This window comes from Lolium rigidum, chromosome 3, assembly GCF_022539505.1.
Source record: "Lolium rigidum isolate FL_2022 chromosome 3, APGP_CSIRO_Lrig_0.1, whole genome shotgun sequence".
NCBI lineage: Eukaryota > Viridiplantae > Streptophyta > Magnoliopsida > Poales > Poaceae > Lolium > Lolium rigidum.
The window spans coordinates 297,036,157-297,053,487 of NC_061510.1; positions in this window are offsets into that span (position 1 = coordinate 297,036,157).

Consider the following 17,331-nt stretch of genomic DNA (forward strand, 5'->3'; position numbering starts at 1 on the left):
TATACCTAACACCCATGGCATTCTGGTGTTGGTCATGCTTTGCCCTAGGGAGAGCTTTAGTCAACGGATCTGCTACATTCGGATCGGTGTGTACTTTGCAAATCTTTACTTCTCCATCTTCGATGTACTCGCGAATCGAGTGGTAACGCAGCTTGATATGCTTCAGCCTCTTGTGTGACCTTGGTTCTTGTGCATTGGCGATGGCACCCATGTTATCACGGTAAATGATTAATGGGTCCAATGCACTAGGAACCACACCGAGCTCTACAATGAACCTCTTCATCCATACCGCTTCGATGAAGCCTCGAAGCCGCTATGTACTCCGATTCTGTTGAAGACTTCGCCACCGTGCATCGCTTCGAGCTTGCCCAGCTTACTCGCAGCACCATTCAATATAAACACGTACCCGGATTGTGACTTAGAGTCATCGGGATCGGTGTTCCAACTTGCATCGGTGTAACCGTTTACAACGAGCTCTTGGTCACCTCCATAACAAAGAAACATATCCTTAGTTCTTTTCAAGTACTTCAGGATATTCTTGACCGCTGTCCGAGTGTTCCATTCCTGGATCACTTTGATATCACGCTAGTCAAACTAACGACATGTGCTATATCTGGTCTAGTACATAGCATGGCATACATGATAGATCCTACTTGCCGAGGCATAGGGGATATTATTCATCCTTTCTCTTTCTTCTGCAGTAGCCGGTCCTTGAGTCTTACTCAATACCTTGCTCAGTAACATAGGTAAGAACCCTTTCTTACTTTCGTCCATTCTAAATTTCTTTAGAATCTTGTCCGAGATATGTACTCTGTGATAGCCCTATTAGGCGTCTTGATCTATCTCTATAAATCTTGATGCCTAATATATATGATGCTTCACCAAGGTCTTTCATTGAAAAACTATTATTCAAATAACCCTTAACACCGCTTAATAGTTCTATATCATTCCCGATCAATAATATGTCATCTACATATAATATCGAGAATGCTACGAGCTCCCACTCACTTTCTTGTAAATACGAGGCCTCTCCATGACACTTGTATAAACCCGAAGTCTTTGATCACCTTATCAAAGCGTCGGTTCCAACTTCTTGATGCTTGCTTCGAGTCCATAGATTGAACGCTGAAGTTTGCATACTTTGTCGGCATTTTTAGGATCGACAAAACCTTTGGGTTGTACCATATACAACTCTTCCTCAATGTCTCCATTAAGGAACGCCGTTTTGACATCCATACGCCAAATCTCATAATCGAAAAATGCAGCTATTGCTAACAAAATCCTCACAGATTTTAGCTTCGCTACCGGTGAGAAAGTCTCATCGTAGTCAACTCCTTGAATTTGTCGGAAACCCTTTGCGACAAGTCGAGCTTTATAGACGAGTAATATTACCATCGGCATCTGTTTTTCTCTTGAAGATCCATTTATTCTCGACAGCCTTTCGGCTCTCGGGTAAGTCTACCAAAGTCCATACTTTGTTATCATACATGGATCCCATTTCGGATTTCATGGCTTCTTGCCATTTGTTGGAATACGGGCTCATCATCGCTTCTTCATACGTCGCGGGGTCCTCATCATTGTTATCCACAATCATGACATTTAGACAAGGATCAAACCAATCAGGAGTGGTACGTTCCCTTGTCGATCTGCGAGGTTCAGTAGTTTCCTCGTTCGAAGTTTCATGATCATTATCATTTGCTTCCTCTGTTGCCGGTGTAGGCGGTACAGGTACAACTTCCGGTACTGCGCTACTCTGATCAACGAGTATAGATTCATCAATCTCATCGAGTTCTACTTTTCTTCCAGATCACTTCTTTAGTGAGAAATTCTTTCTCAAGAAAGGTTCCGTTCTTAGCAACAAAGATTTTGCCTTCGGATGCGGTGATAGAAAGTGTACCCTATAGTTTCCTTAGGGTATCCTATGAAGACGCATTTCTCCGCTTTGGGTTCTAGCTTGTCCGGTTGTAACCTTTTTACATAGGCTTCGCAACCCCAAACTTTCAGGAACGACAGACTTAGGTTTCTTATTAAACCATAATTCATACGGTGTCGTTTCTACGGATTTTGATGGTGCTCTATTTAAAGTGAATGCGGCTGTCTCTAATGCATAACTCCAAAAAGATAACGGCAAATCGGTAAGAGACATCATAGAACGAACCATATCTAAGAGAGTTCGATTACGACGTTCGGACACACCGTTTCGTTGTGGTGTTCCCGGCGGTGTCAATTGTGAAAGTATTCCGCATTTCTTTAAATGCATGCCAAACTCATAACTCAGATATTCACCTCCACGATCAGATCGTAGAAATTTAATCTTCTTGTTACGTTGATTTTCTACTTCACTTTGGAACTCCTTAAACTTCTCGAAAGTTTCGGATTTATGTTTCATGAAATAGATATACCCATATCTACTCGGATCATCTGTGAAGGTTAGAACATAACGATAACCACCGCGCGATGCTACGCTCATTGGTCCGCACACATCGGTATGTATGATTTCCAATAAGTCGGTAGCTCGCTCCATCATACTGAGAAAATGGAGTCTTAGTCATTTTTCCCATCGAGACATGCTTCGCATCTATCAAGTGACTCAAAGTCAAGTGATTCTAGTAATCCATCGGTATGGAGTTTCTTCATGCGTTTCACTCCAATATGACCAAGACGACGAGTGCCACATATAAGTAGAATTATCATTCAATTTAATTCGCTTAGCATCAATGTTATGTATATGCGTATCACTACTATCGAGATCTAACAGAAATAAGCCATTCTTTTGTGGTGCTCGACCATAAAAGATATTATTCATAAAAATAGAACAACCATTATTCTCAGACTTGAATGAATAACCGTCTTGCATTAAACAAGATCCGGATATAATGTTCATGCTCAACGCAGGTACATAATAACAATTATTTAGGCTTAAAACTAATCCCGAAGGTAGATGTAGAGGAAGTGTGCCATCTGCGATCACATTGACCTTGGATCCGTTTCCAACGCGCATCGTCACTTCATCCTTCGGCGGTTGTCGTTTATTCTTTAGTTCCTGTTTCGAGTTACAAATATGAGCAACCGAACCGGTATCAAATACCCGGGTACTAGAACGAGAACCGATGAAATGAACATCTATAACATGTATATCATATATACCTTCTTTCTTCTTCTTGACAAGGCCGCTCTTCGGATCAGCCGGATACTTGGAGCAATTACGCTTCCGGTGTCCCTTCTCCTTGCGGTAATAGCACTCAGCATCGGGCTTAGGGCCGTTCTTAGGTTTCACGGGAGGCGTGGCAGCTTTCTTGCCACCCTTCTTGAATTTTCCCTTAGACTTGCCCTGTTTCTTGAAAGCTGGTGGTCTTGTTGACCATCAACACTTGGTGCTCTTTCTTGATCTCAATCTCGGCAGCTTTTAGCATGCCAAAGAGTTCAGGTAACTCCTTGTTCATGTTACTGCATATTGTAGTTCATCACAAAGTTCTTGTAACTTGGTGGCGGTGATTGAAGGACACGATTAATCCCCGATCAGTTAGGAATCACTATTCCCAAGTCACCGAGTTTCTTCGCATGCCCGGTCATGGCGGGCATGTGCTCACTAACGGAGCTGCCTTCTTCCATCATACGGCTGAAAAATTGTTTCGATGCTTCATAGCATTCCACGGCCGCATGAGTCTCAAAAATAGTCTTCAACTCTTTCATCAACTCATGAGGATCGTGGTGCTCAAAACGTTTTTGAAGATCGGATTCCAGACTGCATAAGATGGCACACTTAACTTGAGAGTACCGAGTTTTCCGAGTCGCGTAAACAGCTTTTACTTCATCGGTTTCGGTTACTGCGGGAGGGTCACCTAGCGGTGCATCAAGCACATATTGCGGATTTCCGCCGAGAGGAAGATCCTCACATGACGGAACCGATCGGTGAAGTTGCTACCGTTGCTCTTAAGCTTTTCTTTCTCTAGGAACTGGTTAAAATTGATTGGGGACGCCATCTCTACAACATATATTTGCAATAGTTTAGACTAAGTTTATGACAAATTGAGTTCAAATTTTAATTCTACATAATTAAAAATCTAGATGAACTCCCACTCAAAACAATATCCCTCGCATTGTCTTAGTGATCACACGAACCAAATCCACCGCACCAAAACCCGATCATCACGAGAAAAGGTGTGATTTCTTTGGCGAACACTCAAAGTGTTCATCATATCAACCATATGATTCATGCTCTACCTTTCGGTATCATGTGTTCCGAGACCATGTACGTACATGCTAGGCTCGTCAAGGCCACCTTAGTATCTGCATGTGCAAAAGCTGTCTTGCACCCGTTTGTATGTACTTATTGAATCTATCACACCCGATCATCACGAGATGCTTCGAAACGACAAGACTTGATAACGGTGCTACTAAGGATGAACACTTTATTATCTTGAGATTTTAGTGAGGGATCATCTTATAATGCTACCGTCGCGATCTAAGCAAAATAAGATGCATAAAAGGATTAACATCACATGCGAGTTCATATGTGATATGATATGGCCCTTTTGTCTTTGCGCCTTTGATCTTCATCTCCAAAGCACGGACATGATCTCCATCATCTTCGGGCATGATCTCCATCATCGTCGGCGAAGCACCAAGGTCAATGGCGCCGTCTTCATGATTGTCCTCCATGTAGCAACTATTACAACTACTTTGAAATACTACTCAACATGAAATTTAAAGACAACCATAAGGCTCCTGCCGGTTGCCACAATACAATAATGATCATCTCATACATATTCATCATCACATTATGGCCATATCACATCACCAAACCCTGCAAAAACAAGTTAGACGCTCTCTAATTTGGTTTGCATATTTTACGTGGTTTAGGGTTTTCGATATAGATCTAATCTACCTACGAACATGAACCACAACGTTGATACTAATGTTGTCAATAGAAGAGTAAATTGAATCTTTACTATAGTAGGAGAGACGAGACACCCGCAAAGCCTCTTATGCAATACAAGTTGCATGTCGAACGAGGAACAAGTCTCATGAACGCGGTCATGTAAAGTTAGTCCGAGCCGCTTCATCCCACTATGCCATAAAGATGCAAAGTACTCAACTAAAGATAACAAGAGCATCAACGCCCACAAACCATTGTGTTCTACTCGTGCAACCATCTATGCATAGACACGGCTGCGATACCCTCTGTAGGATAACGTAGCATAGAAAACAAAAATTTTCCTACGCGAACACGCAATCCAAGCCAAGATGCAATCTAGAAGACGGTAGCAACGAGGGGGTATCGAGTCTCACCCTTGAAGAGATTCCAAAGCCTACAAGATGAGGCTCTTGTTGCTGCGGTAGACGTTCACTTGCCGCTTGCAAAAGCGCGTAGAAGATCTTGATCACGATCGGTTCCGGCGCCACGAACGGGCGGCACCTCCGTACTCGGTCACACGTTCGGTTGTTGATGAAGACGACGTCCACCTCCCCGTTCCAGCGGGCAGCGGAAGTAGTAGCTCCTCTTGAATCCGACGGCGCGACGGCGTGGTGTCGGTGGTGGTGGAGAAGTCCGGCGGAGCTTCGCTAAGCGTGCGGGAAGTGGAGGAGCGAGGCGGCTAGGGTTTGGGGAGAGGGGCGCCGGCCACTATAGGGGTGCGGCCACCTTGGTGGTGTTTTAGGTGGCCGGCCCCCTCCCCTTGTCCCTCATTATATAGGTGGAACCCCAAGAGGTGGTGTCCAAGTCTTCGAATAAGACCCGAACCAAATCCTTCCATAGGAGGGGCAATCCTAGCCCAACTAGGACTCCCACCCAAAGGTGGGATTCCCACCTCCCATGTGGGGGGTGGCCGGCCCCTAGGGGAGTCCACTTGGGACTCCTCCCCCACTAGGGTTGGCCGGCCATGGGGGTGGAGTCCCTTGTGGACTCCACCTTCCTTGGTGGTTTCTTCCGGACTTTTCTAGAACCTTCTAGAACCTTCCATAGAACCTTCCGCGACATTTTATTCACATAAAATGACATCCTATATATGAATCTTATTCTCCGGACCATTCCGGGACTCCTCGTGATGTCCGGGATCACATCCGGGACTCCGAACAAATATTCCAACTTCATTCCATATTCAAGAACTACCATTTCAACATCCAACTTTAAGTGTGTCACCCTACGGTTCGAGAACTATGCGGACATGGTTGAGTACTCACTCCGACCAATAACCAATAGCGGGATCTGGAGATCCATAATGGCTCCCACATATTCAACGATGACTTTAGTGATCGAATGAACCATTCACATACATTACCAATTCCCTTTGTCTCGCGATATTTTACTTGTCCGAGGTTTGATCTTCGGTATCACTCTATACCTTGTTCAACCTCGTCTCTGACAAGTACTCTTTTACTCGTACGCGTGGTATGTGGTCTCTTATGAACTCATTCATATGCTTGCAAGACATTAGACGACATTCCACCGAGAGGGCCCGAGTATATCTATCCGTCATCGGGATGGACAAATCCCACTATTGATCCATATGCCTCAACTCATACTTTCCGGATACTTAATCCCACCTTTATAGCCACCCATTTACGCGGTGGTGTTTGGTGTAATCAAAGTACCTTTCCGGTATAAGTGATTTACATGATCTCATGGTCATAAGGACTAGGTAACTATGTATCGAAAGCTTATAGCAAATAACTTAATGACGAGATCTTATGCTACGCTTAATTGGGTGTGTCCATTACATCATTCATATAATGATATAACCTTGTTATTAATAACATCCAATGTTCATGATTATGAAACTAATCATCCATTAATCAACAAGCTAGTTTAAGAGGCATACTAGGGACTTCTTGTTGTCTACATATCACACATGTACTAATGTTTCGGTTAATACAATTCTAGCATGATATATAAACATTTATCATAAACATAAAGATATAAATAATAACCACTTTATTATTGCCTCTAGGGCATATCTCCTTCAGGTAGGGGTAGCAGACCATAGCCCCCACCTGAAACCCTATTTTGCCACCTCTCCTCCCTCCCAGTTTCTCCTGCTCCGACTTAGGCAAAGCCCTGCAGGAATTCTACTCCACCACCACCACCACGCCGTCGTGCTGCTGGGATTCTGAGGGGACCTACTCCTCTACTTCCCGCTGGAATGGGGAGATGAAGGACGTCATCGACACCGTACGTGTGACCGAGTACGGAAGTGATGCCGGATTGCAGCACCAGAACGATCGTCTACATCAACCACGAGATATGATCTCGTTAAGGCTTTGGATCTTCGAGGGTTAGTTTCTCTTCTATCTTGTTGCTCCGATCTCATAGATTAGATCTTGGCTTTTCCATAGATTGGATATTGGTTTTATTTGTCTTTGCGGTAGAATTTTTTGTGTTCTATGCAACGAACCCTACAGTGGTATCAGAGCCGTTTCTATGCATAGATCTGTTGCATGAGTAGAAAACAATGGTTTTGTGGGCATTGATGCTCTTGTTGTCGTTTGCTTTTCGTGTACTTTGCATCTTGCAGGATGGTGGGATGAAGCGGCCCGGGCTAACCTTACATGACCGCGTTCATGATACTTTCTCCCGCTTGACATGCAACTTGTATTGCATAAGTGGCTCAGCGGGTGTCCGTTTCTCCCACCATATATAGTTAAGATCCAATTTATAATCTGCACTTGACAACACTTGTATCAGCATTGTGGTTCTTGTTCGTAGGCAGATCAGATCTTACTTGAAAGCCTCAAACCATGTAAAACATGCAAAGACTTTTTAGAGGCATCTAACTTGTTTTTGCAGGGGCATGTGATGTGATTTGGCCATGTGATTGTGACTATATTTGATGTATGATATGAGCATTAATGTATTATGGCAACTGACAGGAGCCTAATGGTTGTCTTTAAATTTGTTAAAGACCTGCGTGTCTATTCATCATGTAATAGCTTTATTCCAAGTAGTTGTTATAGTTGCTATTAGTGATGGACAACCATGAAGCGACGCCACTGACCTTGACGCCATGCTGGTGATGATGGAGATCATGTCCGTGCTTTGGAGATGGAGATCAAAAGCACAAGAAGAAAGGCCATGTCATATCACATATTATGAATTGCATGTGATTTTAATCCTTTATGCATCTTATATTGCTTAGATCGCGAAGGTAGCACTATAAGATGATCCCTCTCACTAAGTATCAACATAATAAAGTGTTCATCCTTAGTATGCATGATTGCTAAGACTCGTCGTTTCGAAGCATCACGTGATGATCGGGTGTTATAGATTCTACGTGTGCATACAATGGGTGCAAGCCAGATTTGCACATGCGAATACTAAGGTTAAACTTGACGATCCTAGCATGTACAGACATGGCCTCGGGACACGGAATACCGAAAGGTAGAGCATGAGTCATATGAATGATATGATGAACATGTTGAATGTTCGCCTTTGAAACTACATCTTCTCTCGTAAACATATCGGACTTGGTGTAGTGGATTTGGTTCGTGTAATCACTAAGGCAACATGTGGGATGTTGTTTTGAGTGAGAGTTCACCTAGTTAATTTAAGAATTAAAATTGAACCCATTCTATCATAAACTTAGTCTAAACTCTTTGCAAGTATGTTGTAGATCATGGCAGCCTCCACCATCAATTTTAGTCAGTTCCTAGAGAAAGAAAAGCTTAAGAACAATGGAAGCAACTTTATGGACTGGATCTGTAATGTGAGGATTGTCCTCACTGCTGGACAACTGCTCTATGTGCTCGATGCACCGCAAGGTGCCCCACCTGCAGAAACTGCTCCCGATGAGGTCAACAATGTTTACCTCACTCGGAAGACTCATTACTCCACAGTTCAGTGTGCCATCCTGTACGGCCTAGAATCAAAGCTTCAGAAGCGCTTTGAACACCACGACCCTTGTGAGATTGTCCGTGAGCTCAAAATGATATTTGTAATACATGCGACCGTGGAAAGCTATGAAGCCTCTGAACAGTAGTTTGCCTGTAAGATGGAAGAGGGTAGCTCCATTAGCGAGCACGTGCTTAAGATGTCTGGGCACGCGAAGAAGCTCATTGATTTGGGAATAGTGATTCCTAATCAGTTGGGGATTCATCGTGTCCTCCAATCACTGCCACCTAGTTATAAGAACTTCGTGATGAACTACAATATGCAGTGCATGAATAAGGAGTTGACTGAAGTCTTCTCCATGCTGAAAACTGTTGAAGTGGAGATAAAGAAAGAGCACCAAGTATTGATGGTCAACAAGACCACCAGTTTCAAGAAGCAGGGCAACCATAAAGAAAAGGTCAACTTCAAGAAGGGTGGCAAGAAAGCTGCTGCGCCTCCTAAGAAGCCTAAGGCTGGCCCTAAGCCTGATATTGTGTGCTATTACTGCAAGGCTGATGGGCACTAGAAGCATAATTGCCCCAAGTACTTGGCAGATCTGAAGAGCGGCAACATCAAGAATAAAGGTATATTTGATATACATGTTATCGATGTGTATCTTACTAGTAATCGTAGTAGTGCCTGGGTATTTGATACTGGTTCGGTTGCCCACATTTGTAACTCGAAACATGAACTTCGGAATAAATGAAGACCAGTGAGGGACAAGGTGACGATGCGCGGAAATGGATCCAAGGTCAATGCGATCACCGTCGGCATGCTCCCCCTACATCTACCTTCGGGATTAGTTTTAAATCTGAATAATTGTTAGTTGGTGCCTGCGTTAAGCATGAACATTATATCTGCATCTTGTTTATTGCAGGACGATTATTCATTTAAGTCTGAGAATAAGGGTTGTTCAATTTATATGAATAATATATTTTATGGTGATGCACCTGAAATGAATGGTTCATTCTTATTCAATCTCGATAGTAGTGATACACATGTTCACAACATTGATGCTAAACAAATTAAATTAAATGATAATTCTACATATATGTGGCACTGTCGTCTTGGTCGCATTGGAGTGAAGCGCATGAAGAAACTTCATTCCGATGGACTTCTAATCACTTGATTTTGAATCACTTGATAGATGCGAAGGATATCTTATGGGAAAAATGACTAAGACTCCATTCTCTGGTATAATGGAGCGAGCTATAGACTTATTGGAAACAATACATACCGATGTGTGCGGTCCAATGACTGTAGCTTCGCGTGGTGGTTATCGTTATGTTCTTACCTTCACGGATGATCTGAGTAGATATGGGTATATCTACTTTATGAAAGATAAGTCCGAAACTTTCGAGAAGTTTAAGGAATTCCAAAGTGAAGTAGAAAATCAGCGTAACAATAAGATTAAGTTTCTGCGTATGAGTTACGAGTTTAGCATGCATTTAAAGAAATGTGGAATACTTTTACAGTTGACACCGCCGGGAACACCACAACGCAATTAATGGTGTGTCCGAACGTCGTAATCGAACTCTCTTAGATATGGTTCGGTTTATGATGTCTCTTACAGATTTGCCGTTATCTTTTTGGGGTTATGCATTAGAGATAGCCGCATTCACTTTAAATAGGGCACCATCTAAATCCGTTGAAACGACACCGTATGGATTGTGGTTTGGTAAGAAACCTAAGTTGTCGTTCCTTGAAGTTTGGGGCTGTGAAGCTTATGTAAAGAAGTTACAACCTGACAAGCTTGAACCCAAAGCGGAAAAATGTGTCTTCATATGATACCCTAAAGAAACAATTGGGTATACCTTCTATCACAGATCCGAAGGCAAAGTTTTCGTTGCCAAGAACGGATCCTTTCTTGAGAAGGAGTTTCTCTTGAAAGAAGTGACTGGAAGGAAAGTAGAACTCGACGAGGTTATTGAACCTTCTCTCGTACTTGAGAGTAGTGCAGCACCAGAAGATGTTCTTGTGCCGCCTGCACCGATAAGAGAGGAAGCTAATGATAATGATCATGAAATTTGGAACAAAGTTACTACTGAACCTCGTAGGTCGACGAGGGTTTGTACCACTCCTGATTGGTATGACCCCACCTTAAATGTCATGTTGGTTGACAACAATGATGACCCTGCGACGTATGAGGAAGCAATGATGGGCTCAGATTCCAACAAATGGCAAGAAGCCATGAAATTGGAAATGGGATCCATGTATGAAAACCAAGTATGGACTTTGGTTGATCTACCTGATGGCCGCAAGGCTGTTGAGGACAAATGGATTTTCAAAAGAAAAACTGACGCTGATGGTAATATTACTGTCTATAAAGCTCGACTTGTCGCGAAAGGGTACCGACAAATGTAAGAAGTTGACTACGATGAGACTTCCTCACCTGTAGCGAAGCTAAAGTCTGTGAGGATTTTGTTAGCAATCGCTGCATTTTTCGATTATGAAATTTGGCGGATGGATGTCAAAACGGCATTCCTTAATAGTGACATTGAGGAAGAGTTGTATATGGTACAACCCATGGGTTTTGTCGATCCTAAAGATGTTGACAAGGTATGCAAACTTCAGCGCTCCATTTATGGACTGAAGCAAGCATCTCGGAGTTGGAACCGGCGCTTTGATAAGGTGATCAAAGACTTTGGATTTATACAAACTTTTGGAGAAGCTTGTATTTACAAGAAAGTGAGTGGGAGCTCTGTAGCATTCCTATTACTGTATGTGGATGACATATTGTTGATTGGGAATGATATAGAACTTCTTGAAAGTGTCAAAGACTAGTTGAATAAGTGTTTTTCAATGAAGGACCTTGGCGAAGCAGTATTAATTTTAGGCATCAAGATTTATAGAGATAGATCGACGCTTAATAGGGCTTTCGCAAAGTACATACCTGGACAAAATTCTAAAGAAGTTTAGAATGGATGAAAGCAGGAAAGGGTTCTTTCCCTTGTTGCCAGGTAAGATATTGAGTAAAACTCAAAGTCCGGCTATGGTAGAAGAAAGAGAAAGGATGAACAAAATCCCCTATGCCTCGAACATAGGCTCTATCATGTATGCCATGCTGTGTACGAGACCGGATATCGCACATGATGTTAGTTTGACCAGCATATATCAAAATGATCATGGAATGGAACACTGGACATCGGTGAAGAATATCCTGAAGTACTTGAAAAGGACGATATGTTTCTTTGTTAAGGAGGTGACCAACAGCTCGCTGTACCCAGTTACATCGATGCTAGTTGGAACACTGATCCAGATGACTCTAAAGTCTCAATCTGGGTACGTGTTTATTTTGAATGGTGCAGAAGTGAGTTGGATGACTGCCAAGCAAAGCGTGGTGGTGAAATCTTCAACATAATCTGAATACATAGTTGCTTCAGAAGCTTCATCAGAAGCGATATGGATGAAGAGGTTCATTACTGAGCTTGGTGTGGTTCCTAGTGCGTTGGATCCGATGACCATCTATTGTGACAACATGGGTGCCATAGCCAATGCACAGGAGCCAAGGTCACACAAGAAGCTGAAGCATATGAAGCTACGTTTTCATGTAATTTGCGAGTATGTCGAAGATGGCGACATAAAGATTTGCAAAGTACACACATATCTGAATGTGGCAGATCCGTTGACTAAAGCTCTCCCTAGAGAAAAATATGACCTACACCAAAACGCCATTGCTAGCTGTTAGGTACATTACCATGCAATCTAGATTATTGACTCTAGTGCAAGTGGGAGACTGTTGGAGATACGCCCAAAAGGCAATAATAAAGTGGTTATTATTATATCTTTGTGTTTATGCTAAATGTTTGCATCCCATGCTATAATTGTATTAATCGGAAACATTAATACTTGTGTGTTTTGTAAACATAAAAGAGTCCCTAGTAAGCCTCTTGTTAAACTAGCTTGTTGATTAATAGATGATCATGGTTTCCTGATCATGAATACTGGATGTTGTTAATAACAAGATCATGTCATTGGGAGAATGATGTGATGGACACACACCCATAGTAAGCATATCATAAGATCAAGTCATTAAGTTCGTCTTTCTATAAGCTTCCGATACATAGTAACCTAATCCTTCGACCATGAGATCGTGTAAATCACTTACAACAGATGGATTCTTTGATTACATCAAATGCCACTTTGTAAATGGGTGGTTATAAAGATGGGATTAAGTATTCTGAAAGTATGAGTTGAAGCACATGGATCAAGAGTGGGATTTGTCCATCCTGATGACGGATAGATATACTCTAGGCCCTCTCGGTGGAATGTCATCTAATTAGCTTTCAAGTCAAAAGGGATGACATATCACGGTACCGAGTAAAGAGTACTTATCGGTAACGAGGTTGAACTAGGTATAGAGATACCGATGATCGAACCTCGGATAAGTAAAGTATCGCACGACAAAGGGAATCGGTATCATATGTTAATGGTTCATTCGATCGCGAAGTCCTCGTTGAATATGTGGGAGCCATTATGGATCTCCAGGTCCCACTATTGGTTATTGATCGGAGAGGAGTGTCGATCATGTCTGCATTCACGAACCGTAGGGTGACACACTTAAGGTTCGATGTTGTATAGTAGATATGGAATATGAGATGGAGAACAAATATTATTCGGAGTCACGGATGGGATCCAGGACATCACGAGGACGTCCGGAATGGTCCGGAGAATAAGATTCATATAAGGCAAGTTATTTTTTGGGGTTCGGAAAAGTTTGGGAACTTGCCGGTGGAAGACCGGGAAGCTTCTAGAAGGTTCCGAAGGGGCCACCCATGAGCCCAAGACCCCGGGAGGGGCCACCTGAGCCGAGGGGGTGCAACCCAGCCCTAATGGGCTAGGCGCACCAACCCTCAAGGCCCAGGCCGGCCAAACCACTAGGGTTTTAGGGGACACCCTCAATATGGAAGGCTTGGGGGGGGGGGGAAGAAAGTTCCCCCCTCCCCTCCCCTTGCGCTGGCCCTAGATGGATTTGGGCAAGGGGGCAACCCTAGCCAACCACCCCCAATATATAAAGAGCGGAGGGGTGGCCGGTCATAGCCCCCCACCTAAAACCCTAATTTGCCACCTCTCTTCCCTCCCAGTTTCTCCTGCTCCGGCTTAGGCGAAGCCCTGCATGAATTCTCCTCCACCACCACCACCACGCCGTCGTGCTGCTGGGATTCCGAGCGGATCTACTCCTCCGCTGCCCGCTGGAACGGGGAGAGGAATGCTGTCATCGACACCGTACGTGTGACCGAGTACAGAAGTGCTGCCGGATTGTAGCACCGAAACGATCGTCTACATCAACCACGAGATCTGATCTCGTTAAGGCTTTGGATCTTCGAGGGTTAGTTTCTCTTCTATCTCGGTGCTCCGATCTCATAGATTAGATCTTGATTTTTCCATAGATTGGATCTTGGTTTTATTCGCCTTTGCGGTAATTTTTTTTTTGTTTTCTATGCAATGAACCCTACAAGTAGGTGGAGGCGCAGGTGGAGACGGGGGAGGAGGCAGCTGGCTGCCCCGGAGCTGCTCAACATTTAGTATGTGGTAGGAAGGCGATGAGACATTTTTAGCTGCGGCGGCTATGGTGCCATTGCGCGGAGGTGGCGTTGATTGGCGACGCTGATGCGAGAAATGGCGGGAAGAACGCACGGGAAACGACAAATGCGCGTGGGATCCAACGTGGCGCTTGGCACCGGCGCGTCCGATTCCCGCCCTTTGCAAAGGGGCCAGCACGGGATTTCCGACGGTTCTATTGGTTTCGGTAATGCGTCGGTGCTTTATTGGACACGTCGATGTGAGCGGAAAAACAGCACCTGCTCCTAGTAGATATCGCGGTCCAAGCAGCTATGGCGACCGCTATCGGGACCATAGGTGGAGATGCTCTAAGAGCATCTCCATTGGCCCCTATATGGGCTCCGGGGTGGCCATTTTAGGGCCCATATGGGGGGCGGCAACGGTAAAACTAAAATATGGGTCAGGCGGTGGCCAGTCGCGAGTTCGCGGCCCCTATACAATTTTTTTTAAAATATAACAAAATTCGGAGAAAAAGTAATTTTGTTGATAGTTCGGCCATATTTGGCCGATATTTGTACAAATTTAAAAACATAGATAAAAAACTAGCAACTGCCGCCGCCGCGCCCTAGCCTTAGGCGGCGGTACATCGCCGCCGCGTAGTCCTCGATGTCGTCGGGCTCCTCCTCCTTCAGCTGCAGGAAGTAGCTGTTGCAGCCCTGGCCATCGTAGCCGCGCTCCCGCGCGGCCTGCTGGACGGGACAACCTCATCATCTTCGTCGAGGTTGATGACGAGGCTGAGGTGACGGCGGCGCTCCTCCTCCTCGCGTCGGTAGTCTGCCGCGCTCCACGCCTTGGCGATCTCGTCCGTCGCCGCGAAGGATTCCAGCTGGGCTTGGCGTCACGACTGAGCGCCCACTCCCCCGGATAGCGCATGTTCGGCGGGACGGGGTAGCTCGCGTCCCAGAGGGCGAGCGTCTCGGTGGCATGCAGGGATCGGCGGCCGAAGCCGTTGGCGGCGGCGCCTGCTCTCTCTTGGTCTTGGTGGTCCATGGCTAGGGGCGCCGGAGGACGATGCAGTGGAAGTTTGGAAGAGGAGAGGGGAGGTGGAATGCACGGTGAGGAAGGCATGCGGTGGTTTATATAGCGCCCAGGAAGCCCGTTGGCGGGCATTAACACCGCCGCTGAAGACGAGTAGGCGACGCTGAAGACGGGTATGCGCATTAACACCGACGCGACTCGACGCGGAAGGTGAACAGCCTTTGACCACCACTGAAGGCGAGCAGGCGGCGCTGAAGACGAGCATGCGCATTAACGCCGACGCGGAATGCGAGCAGGCTTTGACGGGCGTGGAAGGCGATGAGGAAGACGACTCTGCCGATGCTAATGGGGCGGGTCCGCAGCACCAACACGCGGCGCGTGGGTTCGTCCTGGGTGCGCCGGATGCAAAGTTAGGCTAGGCTGGCTAAAAAACATTTTTGGAGGCCGGGGCTGGGCAAAAATTTGGTTGCCGGCACTCCCCAAAGCCGTATGTGGGCCTTTGGGAGGGCGAGTGGAGATGCTCTAAGAGCATATCCACCGGTAGCCCCCAAATAGGCGCCGGCAGGGGCGCCGACACCTCTGTTTGGGGGACGCCGGCTCATCATCCTCCATTTGGGGAAGCTGCTCCCACACCGGCGCCCCCAAACAGGCGGCCCCGATAGATAATTTGAATTTGAAATCTCAAACACAACCATAGAAATTCGAATAAGTCTACGAATATGAAGTTTGGGCCAACACATGGCCACCAAATACGAATAGGTTTCGGAATAAGAAGTTTGGGCCAACACACGGCCACCAGATCGCCGTTTCCGGCGCAAAAAGGGCTTCCAAGCCAGATGATCACATGATCAAATGAAGGAGGTCACGGGCGGCGCAACCTCGACGACTTCCTCATCGGCGGCCGGCGGCAGCTCCGATGCTGCAACAGGATCTACGGTCACCGGGAGAGGCATGAACGTCGACGGTGCCGGGGAGACATGAACGCGGACGGTGCCGGGGTAGACATGAACGTGGACGGTGCCGGGGGAGACGCCGACGCAACTCGCGCCACCATCACCTCTTCGTCGATGCGCTCGCGGTACATCTCGTGCCACACCCGCGCCAAGGGGTCCATCTTCTCCATGTCGGCCATCAAGATCTTCGATTGATACATTTTGGCCAACGATAGCTGCGTCGCTTCGTTGGTGGCCTTCATGGCAGCGGCGTGAGCTTCCATCTTCGCCGCCTCCACCCTCTCCCTCTCCAACTCGATCTTGGCATCTTGCTTGTCGAGGATGGCCTTCCACAAGACAGTGGCTCTATCGGCAGCTTCCTTATTCTCCACCGAGAACGAGGTGATCATATTCTCGATGGAGGCGTCCATGGCTACCAATACCGGCGCCGCATTCCTGTCAGCCTTGGCCTTCTTGTTTCCAATGGGGCGCCCAGTGGAGGCGTCGGCTGGATCGACCGGCCCATCTTCCCCGTCCTTCAAGAGAGTGTGGAGGAGGTCGTCCCATTTCTTGCAACCTTGGAGCTTGTTGTAGCAATGCATAAACGGGAAGTCTTTGTCCTCGTGTTGGTGCTTGTACATCTCGAGGGCTTGGAGCATCTAACAATATATGATGCAAAACAATGAAAAACATGTTGGATCATCAATTCATATGCAACAACATCGATCATCAATTCATATGCAACAGCATCGATCATCAATTCATATGCAAATAAGATAGGCGTAGATCATACCCAATCCACCATCGTCTTGCCGCTCTCCTTCCGTGCCTTGATCTTCTCATAGTAGCCGTGGAACTTGCTACATGCCGCCTTGATCAAGTTCCAACGGTGAGAGAGGGCGCCCTCGTTCCGGTTCATCTCTATGGTGGTGTAGTCACCATAGTTCTTCTTCTCGTTGAAACAATCAAGGATGCGCTTGTAGTACTTGCCCC